Genomic DNA, 22,821 nt, shown 5'->3' with positions numbered 1-22,821 from the left:
ATGTATCAGATTTTTAAATGTGGACATGATTAATGCTATTAGGATCTCCGGTTTGGCTGTTTTAACAAAGACTTCTATTTTAACTTAAAAAGCATAACTTAGTGGAGACTCTGACCATTTTTCATCAATTAATCACCCGCATGTGAAACTCAGCTGTTTGGACCCTCAGGCCCTGTGCAAAGGCAGCCATGGCACTGAGTGGTGTCACCCTCATTGTGGGCAGAGTATTTTGGTGAAAGGAAACTGCCTCCTGAGTGTGGCAGCTGTAAGGTGTGATGACGGTCACGAGGAATGCAGAGATTCTGTGTTGTGCCAGGAAGGGAAATGGATGTAGAAGACGTGGGGAGAGCACAGTGCTGGCGCCCAGGGCAGGGGTGATTTTGTCTCCAGACACACCAGGCAAAGTCCACGGAGACTTCGTCCTTGAAAGAGAAGGTAGGGTGCAGGACTTGGAAAGCAGAATACCCAGGATAGGCCTGACTCGCACAGTTTAGTTCACTAGACGTTTGTTGAGCACATACTGTAGGTCAGGTTCTGGGGAATAAGGTATGTCCCTGGCTTTAAGTTGCTTACCGGGTAGTAAGGAAAATGGACTGCTGAACATTGGGTGTGATGTACCTATGGCTTGTTCGATAACAGACGTTTGTGTTAGGCCTCCTGATGGGAAAATAATGAATCTGCAGACGGGTCTGCTGTCACGCTGTGCCCTCAGCCGTCACGTGCCACTGGGCGGCCACTTGGTGCCACGGAGGCCATGGGCCTCCAGCATTTAAGGAACTCTCACTGGAGGGATGATTAGGTGGGTTCAGGTCTTGCCTCTTACCAGTTGCATAGCCTTGAGGGAGTCATTTAACACCCACATGCCTGGGTTTCCTCACATTGGTACTCACTTCACAGGGTTGTTGGAAGGACTGCTGCTGCTGCTGCTGCTGCTAAGTCACTTCAGCTGTGTCCGACTCTGTGGGACCCCATAGATGGCAGCCCACCAGGCTCCCCCATCCCTGGGATTCTCCAGGCAAGAACGCTGGAGTGCGTTGCCATTTCCTTCTCCAATGCATGAAAGTGAAAAGTGAAAGTGAAGTTGCTCAGTCCTGTCTGACTCTTCGTGATCCGTGTTATATAGAGGTTTAATGATGGAGAAGAAGGGGAAGGGGAGGTCTAGAAAGCAGAACTAGATGGGTGTTGTCAAAGAGAAAAAGCTAGGCAGGTGATTGAGAGCCCAGCCCAACCTGGCTTAAATGAATGATAAATTTACTGACTTTCTCAATGGACCAGGAAGGTCAGTTAGCACCATGGACCTCTCTTCTCTCCCCTCTTTAGCCACTTCCGCTGGACTGATACTATTCTCACAGACTCTTGGAACAAACTCACCAAGATGGCTGCAGGCAGCTGCTGGGACCATAGCTTTCCAGGATGAACTCAGTGGGGAGTAATAGCAGGAGTTTTGTTCCTGCATTTCTAGGAAGAGCCCTTGAATGGACCCGGGCCAGTTAAGCCTGTCCTGACCTTGAACGAGCCACGGAGGTTGGCTGAGTGCTCAGAGACCATTCCACTCTGACCATCTAAGACGCATCATCTACAATGTCCGCTGTCCAGCTTCCTGTAACGGAATAAGGTCTTTAAGAGCCTAAAGCATGTTGACTGCAAATTTTGTTTCTGATCTTTTAGCTTTGTTTTACCCTGTCCAAAAAGTGAACTTTTTTTTTTTTTTTTAGCAGCGTGTTGTCGTGTTGTGTCTTAACCTAAAGCATTCAACTTAGTGCTTTAGAGGCAACAGCTCTGCTTCACAGTTATACTTCATCGTGCTCATGCTTAGTCGCTCAGTTGTGTCCAACTGTTTGCGACTCCATGGACTGTAGCCTGCCAGGTTCCACTGTCCATGGAATTCTCCAGGCAAGAATACTGGAGTGGGTTGCCATTCCCTTCTCCAGGGGATCTTCCCAACCCAGGGATTGAACCTTCATCTCCTGCATGGGCAGGTGGATTCTTTTATTCTTCATAGGTCTATTAATATTTGAATAAATTAAATATTTATAATCACAAACACAACTGGCAAACAGGTACGGGGACAACACGGTAGACCTTGGGCAAGCATTCTGATTGCCTTGTAGGCACAAGTCCACGCGTCTCCTTGAGCTGTCAGTACTGTGGACATCAGGTCCATGTATTTGACAGAGTGAATAGAAAGAGTAGGTAAGGCAGGCAGATCAGATAAGGTCATTAAAGAGAGTTTCCAATGCCCACGTTTGCTCCTGGATCCCTGGCATGTTGGGGCCAGTTGCAGAGGATGTTGAGAAAGTAAGCTGGGCCATATGGAATGAGTGAGGGAGGAGGGCAGCTCTGGCCTGCCTAAGAAGAGCCAACAGTCCAGAGAGAGACATAGTGACTTTATTCACCTACAGACCTGATGTCCAGAGTCTGTGGGCATCTGATCTGAGCAAGGAAGATACCCAGGGCAGAGTTGGCAGGGGTGGGGTTGGGGGTGTTCAGAGAGCATCCTGCCCACTTTGAGTGCATCCCTTCAGGGTGGTCCCAATTGGCAGAGCAAAGCAGGCAGTAGCCTGGCTCACAATCAGAAGTGGTCCCTTGGGTTACTTGAGGCATATTCAGAAGGGGCTGCCTGCCCAGAAAGGCATTGACCCCTTGGCACAGGGACCCAGGTCACAAAAATGTTGCGTCCCACTGGATTCCAGATCTTGGCAGAGATTGGCAACATTTAATGCTGCCCCAGACGGCCTGACATCAGCTGCATTGTGCCCCAGAAAACCCCAGCCATACACAGAGCTGGTCTCAGGAGCCTTATCAACAAATGAGGGCATGGATATGGGCCTCACAGACTGTTGTGAGGACTGAATGAGTTGAGAATCACTAAGTTTCCAGTACAGAGTAAGTACTTAGTAAGTCTCAGCTTCCTCTTAGCCGTGTCTCCCTGTTTTCCACTGATTTTACGGAAGTTAACTTGCTGTGTTTATTATGATACAAGAGGGGCTGAGCGGGGCCCCTGAAGTCACTCTTCCCTACCTCCCCCTCGCAGCTGTCTGCAGTCCATATACCAGGCAGGCCGCTGCCTCTCTTACAGCTCAGACCCACTGTTGCCCTGGGATGGGTGGCCTGTGACCGTTTACCATGGATTCCACATGGTGAGGAGGGCCTCAGTTTAATAATGTAGCAGAGATTAGAAAAAACATGGGCCAGAGGGAGGCCTTGGAAATACCTGGTTACTAAAACCATTTCAAATAACGACCTTTTAAACCAGCTGCAACTCAGGGAATGAATGGAGCTGGGTAATGATTACAGCTCAGGGCCTAACAAGGAGCCCATCACTTATTTATAATGCCGCAGCTTTCTGGCTGTTACTGCATGCATGCCCCTGGGTCTAGGCAGGTAGGTCCCTTTTGTAATCTGAGCAACAAATGAGTCACTTTGGCCAATTCTCTGGGTGGGGGATTGGCTGGGCGAGGGGTGAGGAATTCAGCAGGTGAGGTCCTTACACCCTGGTACTGGGGTGAGGGGCAGAGTGCAGAGCTCTGCAGTTCTGAGTTTTTTGTTCAAAGCAGATGCAGTTGTCAGTGAAGAATCAAGTATCAATAGATGTGGGGTTTGGGGTCTGCCACCTAGCTGTATTCATTATTTATGATCATTATTATTATTGCCTTTATTGCATGCAGGGCTCCCTAGGTGAGCTCAGACAAGCCTGGGACTTGAAATACCACCAAGATGCTGATGACCCCCGAATTTACTTCCAGCCCAGTTTCTCTATTCACTGCAAACACACGATTCTCTTCTGTTCCTGCCCTTTCTGCTGGGCTGTTTTAGCCACAGTGAGTCCAAAATGGAAATGCCCCTCTGCCAGCCTTTACACCCCAGTGAATGGCGCTCTGATCTGTCTGGTTGTCACAGTCCCAAAGCAGGGTCCCCTTTGATCCCTTCTTTCCCTTGTGTCCCTCTTCCGGTCACCCACACACCCTGCTGGCTCTCCTTCCAAAGTACCTCCTGAATCTGTTTCTCTCCACCTGGTCCTAGCCCCCAGCATCTTTTGCCTCCAGGGTTTTCCCTCCCTGCCCTTCTAAGTCTGAGCCAGGTGATTCCCATCTCCACCTCAAACATCCTGCTGTCACATGTAAAATAAGACCCCAACTCGGTGCCATGGCCTTTAGGTCCCCATGTGCTCTGACCCTTGCTTACCTCTGCAACCCTGCCTCTTGCATGCACGCATGCTCAGTCACATCTGACTCTTTGCGACCCTCTAGACGGCAGCCACCAAGTTCCCTTCTCCATGGGGATTCTCCAGGCCAGAATGCTGGAGTGGATTGTCATGCCCTCATCCAGGGGAACTTCCTGACCCAGGAATCGAGCCCGTATCTCTTATGTCTCCTGCATTGGCAGGCAGGCTCTTTACCACTAGCACCCCTGGGAAGTTGCAACCCTGCCACCTCTTACTCTGCAGTATTCTTCAGGCTGCACTGACCTCTCTGGCCCTTTAACAGAGCAAGCTTGTTTCCATCTTGGGTCTTTGCATTTGCTGTTCCCTTTCCCTCAGGGATTCCTAGACTGGCTCTTTCTCATCGGCAGGTTCCAGAGAGGCCTTCCCAGCTCACCTTAGTTTAAATATTAATGATAACCCCCCTTATCATAGAATCCTGCTTCAGTGTATATGCAGAACTTGTAATTACCTGAAATTATCTTACTCCTTTGTTTCCTGATGTACAGGCTGCATGTGCTAGAGTCTACATGCACTGGAGCAGGAGCCACTAATGTGCAGGTTCTGCTCTCAACAGGGCCTACTACAGGGCCTGGAACATTGTAGAATCTCAGCAAGTAGTTATTGATTGAATCCATGAACAAATGTTTTTCTGATTTCAGTAATAACCTAGCAAAGTAGGTTTCCTTTGTTCAGTTTTTAAGGAAGATGCAGTTCAAAGAAGTCATAGCTTGCCTAAGGTCATCCAAGCTTGTAAGTGGCAGAGATGAAGTTCAAATCCAGTTTTGTCTGTTCCAACAGTCTTCTCTAAAACGTTGCTACCTTGCCAAGATAAACCTGCTTGGGTACTGCTCCCGAAAGAGAAAGTTTGAGATATCTCCTGGAAAGATGTTCCTTAGTGGACTCATGGTCACTCCTGGGGTCTTTGCAATACCATCTTCATCATCTTAGAAGCTGCAGGTAGGGAGCGAGTGTGAGTGTGTGTGTATGTGGGGAGGGGGAGTGGAATGCGTAGTGGCTGCTCTAAATCTCTGGGTTTTAACCACAGGGACCAAAATGGTGTGGCCTGTGATGGCTGGTGATCAGCCTGCTAAGGGGACTTAATATAGTTTATGGTATCAAGCTATTAATGCAACCAAGGGTAGTGTCAGCAGAAAGTCCAGACCAGAGTGAAGCCATGTGGGTGGAGCTATTTGACAGCAAGCCCCGATGCTGTGTCACCATGGGGTGAAACAGGGGCTGCCGGATTGCCCTCGAATCACCTCTGATGCCTGCGTCTGCTCTCGTGCCCGTGTGGCAGGGACCCCGTCTGCTGTAAAAGCTTTGACTTTCTGGTCCTCTCCCACTGCTCTGCTTGCCCTTGGGGACATTCTGTTTGTTCTGGGCCTCACCTGGTCCCTTAGAATAAAGAAATCTTCTTACAACAAATAGACAAAGGATGGCTAGATTCGGGGTAACAACTCTGTCTCTCTAGGAGGGAACTGATGACTCCCTCACTGACGGGTCTCTAGGACCCCTCACAGAGGAGCCTTGATGTGGTTTGCCTGGGCCTTTATAAACACATTGGAAAAGAATTCCCACTCAAGGGAAAGGCCCTGTGCTCATAGACTTAGTTCTCGCCTCTTCTATTCCTTATCATTTGGATCATATGTAATTAATCAGGGGCTTCCCAGGCATCTCAGTGGTAAAAAAAAAAAAATCCACGTGCCAACGCAGCACACATGGGTTCGATCCCTGGCTCGGGAAGATCCCCTGCAGGAAGAAAGGACAACCCGCTCCGTTATTCTTGCCTGGGAAGTCCCATGGACAGAGGAGCCTGGTGGGCTACAGTCCATGAGTCACTGAAGAGTTGGACACAACTTAGCAACTAAACAGCAACAAACAACAACAACAATTAATCAGCTTGTAAAAGAGTCCAGGAGCATTAAGCCAAGTTTGCCATTTTCATACAAAGCTGAAAGACATGGCTATTTCACACGTAGTGATTAGACATTTTTATGACCAACCTATCACATTACACACCACAGATTTCCAATAAATAAAGGGGAGCTAGAACGGGGCCTGCCAGTTGTATTACAATCCAGCGAACAATATCGTGGGCAGAGTGGTTTTTTCTTGACAGCTAATTTACTCAATTACATGAGTGATCATGTAATTTCCTGCTTAAGCTCCTTCAGTGACTTCCCATAAATTAGGACGATGGTGAATGCTGCACAGCTCCCCTCCATCCTGGCATCAGAGAACCGTATGAGACCATTCCATGGGCCTCTGCCACCAGACTGGGTTCTCTTGAGCAGGGACCATGCTATTTTCTATGTCCCTTGACCAGCACAGAACCTGGCATCCAGAGAGAGTGCCGCAGAGGATAACTAAGGGGATGGATGACCAAATGATAGCCCAAGATCCTGGGGACCTTGGCTGTTGGGGATGGATGTGGGAAGGCCTTCCGGATGTGATGTGGCTCGTGTTTCAGCCGTAATTCACAGTGCCATTTCTGGATATTTGACACATCACCTGAAATTTTCTGTCTCAGCCTACCCTCAACCATTAAATTAGAATCCTGCCAACTTAACTTGGAGAAGGCAGTGGCAACCCACTCCAGTACTCTTGCCTGGGAAATCCCATGGGCAGAGGAGCCTGGTGGGCTGCAGTCCATGGGGTCGCCAAGAGTCGGACACGACTGAGCGACTTCACTTTCACTTTTCACTTTCATGCATTGGAGAAGGAAATGGCAACCCACTCCACTGTTCTTACCTGGAGAATCCCAGGGACAGGGGAGCCTGGTGGGCTGCCGTCTATGGGGTCACACAGAGTCGGACATGACTGAAGCGACCTAGCAGCAGCAGCAGCAGCAACTTAACTACCCATGCTGTGACAAAGATGGAGAGAACACGAGCCAATTCATGCCCTCATGGAGAGAGGGGAGAGAGAGAGGCCCAGGAGAGGGAGATAGATGAGAGCAGGCCCCAGAGCGAGGGTGGGACAGGCAGGGGGTTCTCCTCTCTCCTGCTTCCCTCGTGCACTGTGGGACCTGGACATCCTGCTGCTCTGAGAGTGAGAAAGGATTTGGCCTTTACTCAGGTCACCCTTATCCCACATCAGAGAAAATTTTTCTGGGGTGTATTTGCCACATCTGAACCACCCAGATGGCTTTGAGATTCATAATGAATTTATCTGTATTCAAGTAGTCAGCCACAGTCATTGCTTTCCCTCTAGTCCGCATGTCAGCCATAGGAGTGTATATGCTTATCGAGAAATGGTAGTGGAGACTGCGGCTGTCAGCTTGCAAGATTCTGTTCAGAGCCGCCTATCCTGAAACCAGGAGGTAGCTCTGCCCTACCCCACCTTCTGCTCTTCTGGAGAAGCCGGACTGGCACCGAATGGCCATTAAATGATGACCCCTTCACGCATCTGGGCCAGCAGGTGGTGGCAGACTGTGACCCTCGAATCCCTGAGGAGGGACAGTTACGGTGAGTTTATGGGCAACAGAAGGGCCTCCAGTGTGGACTGAAGAACAGAAATAAACAAGAACAAGGAGGCCATCTCGCTCAACCTCAGGCTCCAGTTTTGGCAGGGTAGCCTTTACTGGGAAGCCTGTGGACAGGGGTCTGTCACTCAGCTGAGAGGTTTCCAGGAGGGGCTGAGTGAGGAGGCTGGGGAGCCCTCCTCTCTAGAGGAACTTTGATAGGAGCAGAAATCCGGCAGCTTCTGCGGGCTGTTTCTGGGTGGAAACTTGAACTCAGCAGGCTTTGGCAGACAATGCTGGCAGACGGGCATGCAGCCTGTGGGCTCAGGCTGATGGCCTCAGCCCTGCCCTTGCCTCCAACAGGAGCAGGCACAGCTCGGTCTTCACATGTTCCTTAATGCAGTCCAGGGATTTCTGTGTGAAATCTTCACTTTTTAAACATTAGCAACAGATTTTAAAACCATTATGCACCGTTCCCTGCCCCCACCTTTCCAGAAAGTCTGTGGGCAGCTTAGAATTATGGGGGTTGACCTCTGATGGCAACAGGCTGGCCAAGATGGCCTGGCAGGGTCTTTGGGTTGAATATGTGGTGGCCGTGTGGTGACTGTCCATTCCCCATCTGAAAAGCACAGGCAGAAGTAACTCCTAATGAGGAGACACATTGCTCTTCTTTCTTGCTTGCTGGAGAGTTTTCAGGAGGCCCCCAGGGTGGAGGCTGCATTCATTATAGGGTATACCTATACGTTTACCTGTACCTGTGTTAATTATGGAGGAGGGCATGGCAAGTCACTCCAGTATTCTTGCCTAGAGAATCTCATGGACGGAGGAGCCTGGCAGGCTACAGTCCATGGGTTCACAAAGAGTCAGACACTACTGAAATGACTTGGCACAAACATACATGCACGTGTTCTTTATAGAATTTGTGGAGCGTGGGCCCCCACTCTGCCACCACTGGAGCCCCTTCCCTGCTCTGTGGCATCTGAGTCTGCATCACTGCACCTTCCTGAGAACTTGGGGTGGGCCCCTGTCTGAGGGAATCAGTTCGCCTCCCTCCCCTTCCTGTCTGACCTGGGAGGCCGGTGGGCCAGGCTTTTGCATCCTTTTGGGGGTCCGGCTCAGAGTTTGGCTGGTGACCTTAGGAACTCATCTCCCAAGGGATTGGCCTGCCACAGGGCTTGTGGCACCTGGACAGTTTTCGAGGTGGGGACCCTGCACAGTGACACCAGGTGAGGAAGGGGGCAGCCCAGTTCATCCTCCAGCAGGTGGCTCTCCCGGCTCCTGGGGAGATGCCGGGCCTTGTCCTGATCCTTTTCCATTTGAATCAGCCAGGAACAGCTGACCTGCCCGCCTGGTCCCTCACTAGGGCTTGTGTTGGCAGGCAGAGGGGAGCAGAAGGCCAGCTGGGAGGGAGATTGTGGGCAGATGGAGGTGCTGCTGGCACTGGGGAGGGTGTGCATGTGGGCAGTGTGGAGAGGTCTTGGCCTGGGTCTCACTGCAGGGCTCCAGGGAGTAGGGGGACTAGTGGCCTTTGTGGTGCCCTGGGAGGCCTGGGCACATGGCCTGGCAGAACTATTCTTCCCTGAGCTTCTGTGCGGATGCTGCCGTGGTCACAGGAAGTTCCTCAGCACCTTCGAGCTCTCATTTCCACATTTTATAATATGTGGATAATAACCACCTCTCAACATGGTGATGAGCTCATGTTGCTGAGAGGGCTTGAAACACCATAGATCACTACACCTAAGTGAGAAGATTATTATGTTTACTTATTTTTATTCCACTTCTCAAGTACTTATTTTTCGTCCAGGTCTTTAATGCACTTTTTAAAAAAGACTTCCAAATGGAACAGGTCAGGCAAGTGACCACAGGGCTTCTTTTGAGTCTTTGTCATCTCCTGCTGCAGAGGAGACCATTGCCTCTGCCCTCTAACTAGCCTCCCAGCACCAGGCCTGGCCGCCTCTGTGCCGTCGTCCTCCACACAGCCCCTGGAGGGAGCGTTGGGAAACTGCTCCTGTGGTCTCGTCGTCTTTCTGCTCCAAACCTTTCAGGTCATAACTCACATAAGATATGTAGCCTGAGTTCTATACAAGGCAAGCAGCTAGGTGGGAGAAGGATGAGGCACAGTCCTGTCCCCGGGCTCACAGTCTGGGGCTGCTCTGCCACTGAGGGAAAGGATCCTGGCTCCCAAGTCTTCTGGTGTGGACCCCTGCCCATCATCCTCACCCCCCTGCCTCCCCAAGCTCCAGGTGAAACTCCCAGCAGGTGCAGTTCTCAGACACACCCAGGCTGGTGCTGGGTTCCCTGCCCTTTCTTCTTCCTCCCTTCCTCTTCATTTGCCAGTTTCCTGCCCAGCCTTCACGATTCAGCCTTTGGAAGCTTGCAAGAGATAGAAATGCCACTCAAAATAGCTTCAAGGAAAAGGAAGTGTTTTGATTCACAGAACTGAAGAGCTTTGTGCAGGTGCTCAGACAGCACCAGGACTTGATCTCTCCTATCTTGTGGCTCTCTTGTCTTCCCTGGAAGCTTCATTCTTAGGCCCCCAAAGTGGTGGCAAAGATGGCCAGTCACCAGATCAGGCTTAAAATGCAGACAGTGATGCATCTCCATAGTGGTGCCACACAAGGCCTTAGGCAGGGGCTTTGTTAGCTGCTTTGACTCATGTGACTGACCATCCATTGTGGCTGGGGGTGATGAGCTAGGATGGGGCAGATGATCGGGGCAGGATGGGGAGTCTCTGACTCTCCTGGAACGAGAGGGGGAGGGACTGGTTTATTGGAGCAGAATTGGGTGCTCTTACAAAAGAAAAGTGTGTAAATGCTGGGTGGCAGGCACAGAAGGTTCCAGCACACTCCCTGACTGTTCCTGCCACCTCAGGGGTTATGTGCTGCCCAAGCACCTTACTACTCTCTATACAAGGGGAGGAATTTTTGCTCATGCACCTGTCTCTACCACTACACTGTGAGCTGCCTGAGGACAGGTGGGTGTTGCCTTCAGCACTGGCTCCTTGCTGCCTGACCCCAGGCCTGCACCCCATGGGGGCTCAGTACCTGGGAACCCATTGAACTGCAACCTCAGCTCATGCACAAGCAAAGCCCCCCTAAGAAGTCTGGAGTCAGATGGCAGAACTGGGGTCATGGTTCTGGGCGATGCTAATGGTGGTGGATGTGGAGCCTTGCCGAGTACAGCAGTCCAGATCCTGCGGGTCTTGTGGTCTGATAAGATCCATCACTGGGGCCGCCCCTCCGTGGGCTGAGATGTCCTGTCACAGACAGGATACCTGGAGAACCTTAGATTCCGATGGGGATGCTGCCCCGCAAGGATGGAGATGGGTGGTACAGTGTCACAGGAGCTGGTCCTTTCCATATTGGGGAGGAATCCATGCAGCTGCCAGCACCTCAGCCCCCAGGAGCAGGGCTGGCCCTGGAACTCTGTCCCTTCCTTGTTGGACACCTCTCCTTGTCCTCCTCTGTCTCTCAGGCTCCCACGTTCCGCTGGCCACTTTGATGGTTCCCTGAACACTTCCAGGACACTATCTTCCCCAAGGCACCAACTGCAGAAACCAGGTCTCCATCAGTCAGGATAAACCATAAGGAAATTGTAATTGATGACAAAAAAATTCCAAGTTTGTGAATAACCTAATTGCTTCTTTGACAAAGTGTTGGGATTCAAGATTATTCCCTATAACAACTTGCCCCTCACTCACATGTGCTTTCCTGTGTGGGAGAGGAGGTGTGGCTCTATTGGAGGGGGGCCTGCAGCCTCCCCTTCACCTGGGGACCCTGGGGAGGCTGTGCCCAGCCGGACAGTGTCACCCAGCCAGGCAGGGTTGAGGCAGGACCCAGCGCTCTAGGCCTTTCTCCCTCCCTTCAGCAGTAGGAGTGCCCCCTCACCCATGCCTCAGCTCTCAGTGCTGCCAGGGTGCAGTTGAGTCAGGGGGTGGGGTGGCAGCTGAGGGAAGGCCAGCCCCTCCCCACCTCTGCCCTTGTGTGGATGTGAGCACAGGTCCTCCCAGCGCAGGTGAGGGCCGTACTGGGTGTGTCAGCTGCTCACACCCCAGCTGAGGGTGGCCTTGGGAAGGCTGGTGCTTCGTGGAGGAGAACCTTCTGTCTCCATTGATCTTTCTGAGGGATATTTGTACATCATGAGTTAAGAACAATTTTCAAGCTGCTCTTCAAGCAGTTTCTTAAGACAATGGCCCAGGTGAAATTAGCTGTTCTGAATAATTCATTTTCCTTCTTCCAAATTTATATTTGCTCTTCTCTTAATGGAGAATCAGCCAGATAGTGGGGTAGGGATAGTTGGTAGCTGATAGTAAAGTTATTAAAGAACAAAGAGAGGCTGGAAACCTTAGGAATTAAAAACCACTGTGTCAGTGGAGGTAACTAACCCCCGGAGTTGGCATTGTCATCCCTGGCCATCAGGGGGCGATCTGCTTGCCATGCACCAGGTGAGTCCACTGGGGGCTGGGGGCTGGGGGCTGGGGGCTGAGTGCTGGAGACAGGGCTCTTCTCTGGCTGGTGGAAAGGGAGGATCTTATCCCCTTGTGATAGCTGTGATTATGGTCGTGATCGGGTTTCCTAGCCAGGAGTCCAGATGCAGAGGGCCACAGAGCCCAGCATCTCCATTTCTGTCGTTCACATACCAACCACCATGATGAATTTTTGCCAGGAGTTTATTATTGTCAGTTCACCATTGTATTATTGTTGATTCACCTTTTAAAAGCCTAAGTGCACTCATTTGTAAAAGAAAGTTTAAATCAATCTAGAACACGGAAAATATGCAGTCAATGGAAGGCAACTGTTAAAATGAATCGAATGAGAAAAATATTAAGCTTTAGCTAAAATCTAAAGCTGGTTTTCTGGTTTTTGAGTATCAAGGTTTAAAGAGGTGTTATTGAAAAGTCAGACTCAAACTAAGACTTTCTTCTTTAAGGTAATCAAAAGGATGGAAAGGAAGTTAGAAAGAGCTGCATTTCTTTCTAAGTCATTCAGTATGATTTAGTTTGGTGTCTGGTGCTACCCTAAAATTTCTTTTAATGTCGCAATGGTGTCTGCTTCTCCCCCTTACCTAGAAAACCCTGCTCCTTTCAATCCTCTTTCCCATTTTTCAGAAAACTTGAATGAGGCTCATATATAGAGTAATATATCCAAGGTGCCCAGAGCTGGCCAGAAAGCAGAGCCCAAGTTTTAAGACTTTCTGGGAAACTGGTATCTTTGGATCACTTCTCAGCCTGGAAAACCAACATTTGATCCCAGTGCCAAGCCAAAAGCATTTACCAAACAATGATTCCATCAAGAAATATAAAGGATGGAGATTCAGTATGGGGAGATTGGTTCCATTTCCTGAGCTTTAGGGGAAGGAGCCTAGTTTGGACAAAATTGTGGAAGAGAAAAGACAGGTCTGCAGAATTGTTGTAGAATGATTTATATCCAAATCTAGACTGATGCCATGCTGCTGCTGCTGCTGCTAAGTCGCTTCAGTCGTGTCCGACTCTGTGCAACCCCATGGACTGCAGCCTACCAGGCTTCTGCATCCATGGGATTCTCCAGGCAAGAACACTGGAGTGGGTTGGATGCCATAGTAACAGGCAAAATCCAATCCAAAATGGGTATTGGTAGGATCCATTTGGGGCTTCCCAGATGGCACTAGTGGTAAAGAACCCACTTGCCAATGCAGGAGACATGAGACCTGGGTTTGATCCCTGGGTTGGGAAGATCTCCCCTGGAGGAGGGCATGACAACTGACTCCAGTATTCTTGCCTGGAGAATCCCATGGACAGAGGAGCCTGGCGGGCTACAGTCTGTAGGGTCACAAAGAGTCAGACACGACTGAAGTGACTTACCACACACACACAGAGGATCCAGTTGGTAGGGAAGTGATATAAATGAGGATGGAAAAAGTCCGCATACCCCAAGGGACATCTCTGAGCATCCTGGGATCCTGTCCCTTTGTATCCACCCCAAACACTGGGGCTTCCCAGACATGGCGCTCCACGCTTTGCTCTCAGCTTTTTGCAACTGTGCCTTTTGCTCCATGGCTGGAAGAGACCTTGTGGGAGGAAACATTTTGCTTTGGTCTGAACTGGCCCCTTTGCAGCTGGCCAGACAGTAAACACAGAAGCAGAGGTGACAGGGACATTGCTGCCCTGCAGCTGCTGAAGGACTGACTGGGGAAAGTTGGGGGGCAGGGAGGGGAGTGTGCGGACAGACCTGGCTGCTTTGCTCCAGCCTTCTGTGGTAGCGTGTTTCTTCAGGACACCTCAGTGACATTTTAATCATGAACAGTCTCTTGGGCCTACAGAGGGGCTTTGGTGAGGAGGCCAGCAGGGCCGGTTTGTCCGCTCAGCAGTGGCGCTGGCCTGGTTCGGCCCACGGGTGGTAAAGGCTGGTTCTGCTTTCTTTGTTCATTCCTCTTGCCACTGGTCAGAAAGGTTCCGGGCAGGGCTGCTAAGGGTGGGGCAGCATGCCGTCCACCCCACCAGAGGTTCTTCCTGGAGGCTACAGTTGCCCTTCACACAGCCAAGTCTCCATCACTTCAGAGGACACAGCATCGAGGGCCCATCACCAGGGCCCACAAGGCCAGACAGCAAGGTTCACATCGCTGCTCAGCCTAGATTCATCTTCCTGGGCCCTCGGAGCACCAGCCGGCGCTTGCAGGCTGAGACTGCAGCGATGAGCATCTGGGCTGCAGGATCGAGCGGTGAGGCTCACAGTGCTGCGGAGAATCTCTGCGGTGTCCTCTTAGGAAGGTTAGGCAGGTTGGAATTGGGCTTCTGGGTCCTGCTTTCAAGAAGGAAGAGATGTTATTGCTTTATCTGTGAGAGGAAGGGGTGGTGTGAGAATTCCATAGCCAAGGGTTCTGGACTTGGGGTGCAGTTAAGGGGCGTAGAGTTGTTCATCACTGGAACAGCACCATTTCTGCACTCACCTTGGCAGGTCAAGGGTTGCAGAGGGACCCTGGTCAAAACATTTTGAGAGTAGCCAAGCCTTTGCTGCCTGTGGAAGGGTCTTTTGTTAACAGTCACCCAGAGCCCTTGTGCCAACATCCCTAATGCAGAAAATAGCATCTCCCAGGGAGGCAGAGGTCCCACAGGTTCATGGGAAGAGGCAGTGGGCATGTGTTTCACAGGTACATGGGCATATTGGGTGTGTAGCATGTACATAGTAGAATGTTGTATGTAGTTTGCGTGTGGTGGGAGGGGCATGTAGAGGTGTGCAGGCAGATGGGGTGATGAATTGTCAGAAAAGAGAGCCTACCAAGAAGCAAATTACGGACCCTAGTCTGTAAACAGGCTGACTTGAGATAAAGGTGTCTTGGTGGATGATGATGAGAGGTACCTCATTCCAGAGCAGCTTCACCTGGGGCCCCACCTGCCTCAGACTAATGGGGCCACTGGAGAGACCTACTGGCAGAGACTGAGTGCCAGTCATCTATAAAGCCGGGTCAGAAGGGATCTGTCATTATAAAGCAGGAAAGACATGCAGGCCAGGAGACCGGGCAAAGGATAGAGATGGGTTCTTGTCCATCGGCAGAGCTACCTCAACAGATGTCCACACCAGAACAGTAAATAAATAAATAATTGAAACTGGCCCTTCAACACAGGCATAGATCTTATTTTTAATCCCTAGAATTCTGACTATTAAAAAAGAGCTTGACTTGACTTGGCAGACAGCAGCAGAGAATGTGGGAGTGACTGCCTTAACACCCGGTCGTAGCCTGGTGTGACTTCCCATCAGAAATGACTGAGCAAATGAAAAGGAGGGTTCACGGAGAGTTAATAAAGCTTTATTGCAAAAACAAAACAAAGAATTCATGGAATGAAATGATAATGGGGAGCTGTCCAACAATATTCTTTGGGATGCGTCCAAGACTGTAATCAGAGGCAAGCTAATTCAGTACTAATTTCAGGGAAAAAGATGGAGGAAAATGGATAATTAGAAAAGAAAATGGAAACACTAGAGGAATTGTATAAACATAAATTAGGTCCCAAAATGCGAACACAATTAATCACAGCCAGGGGAGAATCAAGCCTCATCCTATCAAGAAGAACTGAATATTTCATAAAGTATACAAAAGAGGGATGAACCAAGAGGCATACAACCAGCCATAACTGAAAAACACACTTGTCAGAAAGTTAGCAACCGAAATGCAAGAGAGAAATAACATCTTCATTAACCAGTGGGGATGAAAAATGGACTCAGAAAATACAACAAATGCTCATATTCCTCAAAGCCCCATCTCTTTCTATTGAAATTAGAGCTATAACTTTCAAAAATCTTTTTATTTTTCCTCTCTCAGGAGCAGAATGATTCATTGTATATAAAAAAGAAAAGAGAACAGAGGAAATAATTAAAGCTATAAAAAAAAATTCCTAATTACAAAGCATCAGAGTCCAGATGGCTATATCAGAGACTCACCATGAAGAATCAGCTTGTGTGTGTGTGTGTGTGTGTGTGTGTGTGTGTGTGTGAGGGAGTATCTCGAACATGATGGAGTTGGAGACCTGAAGAATGGTGTAAGAACTCTTCTTTCCTCCTGCCTTAGGACTTCTTGGGACTGGAAGGAGATATTCCACCCTGTTGGCACTCCACTCAGGAGGAGGGGAAACAAGCCACAGTCTGTTTTGAAGAATAGGCTCTGGAATCCTTTCCTAAGAACCACTGAAACAATGAGGGCAGGCTGGCAAGGGAAAAATCTCAAAGGCAGATGTGAGAGGCACTGCAAGGAAAAGGGCCCCTAATACATGGTTGACATCGAGTCCCTGATTTGGGCCCTGGCTGTCTTAGAAAGAAATGTCCGGCCTTGGGGGACAGTGAGCCCTCCATCCCATGCAGAGGTTGTACAACCTCCTGCCAAAAATGTTGAGGGGGGTTTGAGTTCTGAGTTTGAAATGGCTTTTTTAATCCTTGTGCTGTAAAATTTTGAGATGCAAGCAGGACCAACTTTAAACTCTCCTAGAAAGGATAAGTGATAGGTTTTAGATTTGGGGAGGAAGAGAGGGTTCCTTGGCTAACTTTTAATGAACACTGAGTTGTTGTTGTTCAGTCACTCAGTTGTGTCCGACTCTTTGCAACCCTGTCAACTGGAGCACACCAGGCTTCCCTGTTCTTCACTACCTCCAGGAGTCTGCTTAAACTCATGTCCATTGATGCTATCCAGCCATCTCATCCTCTGATTGGCTAATTCAGACTAAGCCTGAGTTAGCCATGAATAAATAAAGGGTGTTGCTTCTCTCATGGAGAGAAATGGGTGTGTGTGGGGAGGGAGACAAGGAGATCACTGCTTGTTCTGAGACTGGACCTTCCTGAGTAATCTCTGATTACCATGGAGCCTCCATAGCAGCTCCGAGCAGGGCTGAGGTGCTCAAAGGGCAGATGTTGCCCTGCCTTGGAGGATGAGGGCAGTGGTCAGGGAGAGTAAGGTGTCTTATGGACCTTCCCTGTGTTGGGCACTGTGCTAAATGCATTTTATGCATCATCTCATGGCAACTGTATGAATCACAAACTGCTTCCCCTGGTTTAAGAGGTAGAGAAATGTAGTCACCGTGAATTTAAGGGTCACACTGCTGGTAGGTGGGCGAAGGATGGAATCTGAGCCCAGGTCCATCCGTCCATTGTAGAGCTAGGAGCACTGCCCTGTGCTGCCTTTCATGCTGATCTCTATGTGTCAGACCCTGTGATTGTGGTCGGACTTCTGGGACATAGTGTCTGAATGTCCAAGCGGTGTTCCATTGGCTGAACCCCATGTGTTAGAGGCTGTGGTCCCCCACAGCCTATTGGAGAACAGTGGTGGTGTAGGGAAGCTGGGATATAAAAGTTCCTTGTTGGGCAGGGCACAGATGGAAGAATTCTGAATCCATGAGCAATCACAATTCTAATCACTTTCTGAAGGCTCATAGAAGCCTTTTGTATGCATATGCTTATTATAAATAAATGAGTGTAAGCTTTCTTTTAACTCTAAAATACATGCTGGAAGCCAAAGCTGCTCAGATGCTGTTCCTGGGGATTCAGAAGTTTTGATCAGGAGGTGGTCTGTTCTTGCCAGAGTGTATGGTGGGTTCTAATTAGCTGGGGTTCAAAGACTGAGTGAGCACTGGCCAGTGTTCTGTTAGTTAAATAAAATATCAAAAATCAGCATAAACAAGCAATAGGATGCAAGTTAACAATACTTTTTTCTTTCAAAAGACCTGAATTACCCAGACCATATTTCCTTTGGCTAATTTGAATCTTTGCATTTTAAGGAGCCAAGATACTGGGGCACTGGAATAGTGTAAGTGAGAAAGCCTTTCCGTTTTCTCTACTGTGCAGGTTGAGCTGTGCAGTACCCACACCTGACACGGGTGGGCACAAGGGAGGCACTTGTGGGCCAAGGAACAGAAATCGAGCAATCCAGCTATTTAGACCTGATCTTTGGAACTGTGGTCAATCAATCAGCATGCATTTATTGAACACATACAAATAAAAGCATGCTGGAATTGACATCAGCCCTTTGAGGAAACACAAGGAGTGGATGCAATGATTCTCAGGCTGCAGGTCTGAAAGGATGGCTTTGTTTGGAATTCCCTCAAGTAACTGAAGAAAAAATTTGGATCCTAATGGTGCAGAGTCATCCTGGCTTTGTGAGAAGGTAGAAGAATGTATGAACATGATAAGGAGAGACAAATGAGATGTTAAAAAAAAAAGGTCCAGGTTAAACATCTAGAGATGAACATTTGAGATGAGAAATACACTGGATAGAATTGAAGGATGATGAGGCACTGCAGGAAAGATGAGTGAACTTGAAGACCTAATCCAAGATGAGGGATAAATGATTGAAGAATAATGAACAGAGCATCAGTGAACAGGTATTTAAAACAAGTAGTACCTGACTTCCCTGGTGGTATAGTCGATAAGAATCTGCCTGCCAATGCAGGAGACATGGGTTTGATCCCTGGTCCAGGAAGATCCCACATGCTGTGGAGCAACTAAGCCCATCACCAAAACTACTGAAGCCCATGCTCCTAGAGCCTGTGCTCTAGCAAAAGAAGCCACCACGATGAGAGGCCTTTATGCCACAACAAAGAGTAACTCCCTCTCACTACAACTAGGGAAAGCCTGAGCAGCAATTGAGAAGACCCAGTGCAACCAAAAAAAAAGTAGTACAATGTAAAATATGTTAGAAAATACAAAGAGCGGAGAAAGTACAGAATGAAAGTGATAGCTTCTTTCCCCAATCTATACCCCCATGTCTTTCCCCATTGATTATCACTGATAACAGTTTCTTGTGATTCCTTCAGAAAAATAAACATGCCATTAATCATCTATTTGTATTTATAATCTGATAAGCAGTCCCAGATTTGAAGACAGTTAACTTTATGACCAACCTAGATAGCATATTAAAAAGCAGAGACATTACTTTGCCAACAAAGGTCCGTCTAGTCAAGGCTGTGGTTTTTCCAGTGGTCACGTATGGATGTGAGAGTTGGACTGTGAAGAAAGGTGAGCGCTGAAGAATTGATGCTTTTGAACTGTGGTGTTGGAGAAGACTCTTGAGAGTCCCTTGGACTGCAAGGAGATCCACCCAGTCCATCCTAAAGGAGATCAGTCCTGGGTGTTCACTGGAAGGACTGATGCTGAAGCTGAAACTCCAGTACTTTGGCCACCTGATGCGAAGGGTTGATTCATTGGAAAAGACCCTGATGCTGGGAGGGATTGGGGGCAGGAGAAGGGGACAACAGAGGATGAGATGGCTGGATGGCATCACCAACTCGATGGACATGAGTTTGGGTAAATTCTGGGAGTTGGTGATGGACAGGAAGGCCTGATATGCTGCGATTCATGGGGTTGCAAAGAGTTGGACAGGACTGAGCGACTGAACTGAACTAAACTAGCCAGGATGATATGGTTGGATGGCATCACCAACTCAATGGACATGGGTTTGGGTAGACTCTGGGAGTTGGTGATGGACAGGGAGGCCTGGCGTGCTTCAGTTCATGGGGTCGCAAAGAGTTGGGCATGACTGAGTGACTGAACTGGGACTAGCCAGCAACTGGCAGATTGCCTTCTCCAGTTCTATACCTCTAGGACACCCTGACCAAACTTCCTTACATTCTTTCAGGGAATTTTGTGGGACATAATTGATATTGTGAGAAAGGAGGGTTTTATGGCTTAGAAAGTTTGGGAAGCCTTGGACACAGCAAAGTCAAGTGAGCAGACTTAGATGTTGCCAACTTGGCAGACCATCAGGCTCCTGGTGAAGGAGATGGAGCAGTATTTTCTGGTCTTGGATCCAGAAGCGCTTGTTCAGGGCAGGGTGTGTCCTGTCTCAAGCAGGTGCCTCTCGAGTCTCATGGGAGACGCTGCTCTGCCAACAAATGGGAGATGGTGGCTTGACTGGAAACAGAACCGAACCTACGCGATGGTTGTGAGTGGGCAGCATGAGAGAGACAAAGTCACACAGCTTGGAAGTGATGCTCCTTTCCAAACAATGAGCTAACCTGGGAGGAGACTGGGAAATCCGCTCTTGCTGGCAGTGCCGGGGGAGGGCTGGTGGGGAAGGATCCACCTCTCGTGTGTCCTGAGGACACCCACTAGGGTGGCTCCTCCTTGCCACTGAATTTGGTGGATTTTGTTTCTGTGCATTTTATTCACTTTTAATGCCTATGTATGTGGACCTAGATGCAATAGTAACCTTGTTTTTTAGTTGCTAAGTCATGTCCAGCTCTTTTGCGAGCCCATGGAGTGTAAGCCACAAGGCTCCTCTGTCCATGGGATTGCTCAGGCAAGAGTATTGGAGTGGGTTGCCATTTCCTTCTCCAGAGTATCTTCCTAGATCAGGGATCAAACCCTCATCTCCTGTATTAGTAGGGTGAATTCTTTACTACTGAGCCACCAGGGAAGCCTAACAGTAACCTAGATGTTTCTCAAGTTTATATCAATAGTATTATACTCTGTGTCCTTCTGAATCTTGCTCCCTTCCTCCCAACTCAACATTATATTTGAGAGATTCTTCCAAGTGAGAAAACTTGCTCTAGTCCATTACTGCTGCAGCTGGGTGGTATTTTCTTGTATGAAAATACCACAATTTGTTCATTTTCCCGTTGTTGTGCATTGAGCTTGTATACATTTTCTACCGTTATAAACAGTACTTCTACTGACATCCTTGTGCATTTCTAAGAATTTCCTGTGGATCTTTTGGATCTATACCTAGGAATGGCATAGTTGTTCATCAGATATACACTTGTTCAGGCATCTTAGAGTCAGACTGCTCTTTGAAGTGACTATACTTGTTTGCTTTGCTGTTAAAACAACTTTAGAATTAGCTCAACTACTTGCAAATTAACATATAAATACACAGCTTCATTAAATTAAATTTATAGATTAATTCAAGAATAATTAACATTTTATGATGTTTTGAATTCTTATCCAAGAATATGGACTTATCTTTTTTTCATACTAAGTACATTTCCAGGTATTATGTCATTTTTGTGCTATTATAAATGAGAATTTTCTCTTCCATTGTGTCTTCCAGTTGGGTGGTAGTAAATTTGCTTTCCAGATATTACTTTTATAACCTGTCTTTTTACCATTTAGAGTAGGTTGCAAGTTGATTGTCTTGGGTTTGCCAGGCATGCAATCATGTTATCTACCAACATTGACTGTGTTTGTCTCTTCCTTTCCAATTTATATACCTGATTTCCTGTACAAATTGTTTTGCCCCACAACACTGCTCAATATGATAAATCTAGACATTTTGCCTTGTTTCTAATTTTGATGGTGAAAAATCTGTTTTTCCATTAAGCATTCTGTGTTGAGAAAAGCATGTATCATCATGGCAGAAATACAGCCTCCTATCTTGATATTATTTTGAGTTTTCAAACAATTAAGAATGACTCTTGTTTTATTTATTGTCTCTTAAGTGTCTGTTGAGATGCATGGACAGTGTTTGAATCTAGTAATCTGGTTTTTGTTGTTTGTTATTCAATCACTCAGTTGTGTCCAACTCTGAGACCCCGTGGACTGCAGCACACCACGCTTCCCTGTCCTTCATTATCTCCCTGAGTTTGCTGAAACTCATGTCCATTGAGTTGGTGATACCATCCAACCATCTCATCCTCTGTTGTCCCCTTCTCCTCATGACCTCAGTCTCTCCCAGCATCAGGGTCTTTTCAAATGAGTTGGCTCTTCGAATCAGGTGGCCAAAGTATTGGAGCTTCAGCTTCAGCACCAGTCCTTTCAATAAGTATTCAGGGTTGATTTCCTTTAGGATTGATTGGTTTGATCTCCTTTCTGTCCAAGGGACTCTCACGAGTCTTCTCCAGCATCACAGTTTGAAAGCATCAGTTCTTCAGCACTCAGCCTTCTTTATGGTCCAACTCTCACATTCTGTACATGACTGCTGTAAAAACCATGACTTTGACTATACAGACCTTTGTCAGCAAAGTTATGTCTCTGCTTTTTAATATGCTGTCTAGGTTTGTCATAGCTCCTTCTTCCTTCTGCCATAGCTTGCTTCTTCCAAGGAGCAAGTGTCTTTTAATTTCACGACTGCAGGCACTGTCCACAGCACTTCAACAGTTCGTGAACTGAGAACTTCCAGATGTACAAGCTGGGTTTAGAAAAGGCAGGAGAACCAGAGATCAAATTGCCAACACCCGCTGGATCATAGAAAAAGCAAGAGAATTCCAGAAAAACATCTACTTCTGCTTCATTGACTTGCAAAAGCCTCAGACTGTGTGGATCACAACAAATTGTGGAAAATTCTTAAAGAGATGGGAATACCAGACCACCTTACCTGTCTCCTGAGAAGTCTGGTTAAATTATGTTATTGAAGCATTCTTGCTTTGCACTCAACCCAACTTGGGGTCCTTCACGGTGCTTTTGGATTTTTGGCTAATTACTTAAGACTTGTGCACAGATATTCATAAGAAAGATTGATTTCAAAAGCTTGCCTGAGTGGTAATGTAGCACCCACCCTGTGGGATTTGGGTGTTAGAGTCCCCCTTACAGCCTCAACGTTTATACTAAGAGCCAGTTAGTTCTCATGATTATCTGGTCCCCAAATATCCACAGACCTTCAGCCTTCTAGAGGTGGTCTCCTTCATAATCTTGTCACAGAAAAAGATGGCCCCTCAAACAGGAGGGGCCTGTCAGATTCCCTGGAAATAACCATGGACCAC

At 48.1% G+C, this 22,821-nt stretch overlaps 1 protein-coding gene across 1 annotated transcript in view; it reads left to right on the top strand.

The window, feature by feature from the left end:
- The window catches only part of EPHB1 (EPH receptor B1), a 462,907-nt gene that overhangs the window by 75,180 nt on the left and 364,906 nt on the right, over positions 1–22,821 (top strand). The window lies entirely within an intron of this gene.

Source organism: Bos indicus, chromosome 1, assembly GCF_029378745.1.
Source record: "Bos indicus isolate NIAB-ARS_2022 breed Sahiwal x Tharparkar chromosome 1, NIAB-ARS_B.indTharparkar_mat_pri_1.0, whole genome shotgun sequence".
Classification (NCBI taxonomy): Eukaryota; Metazoa; Chordata; class Mammalia; order Artiodactyla; family Bovidae; genus Bos; species Bos indicus.
Note: the sequence above shows the minus strand (reverse complement) of the source record. Positions and strands in the feature narration are given on the sequence as shown.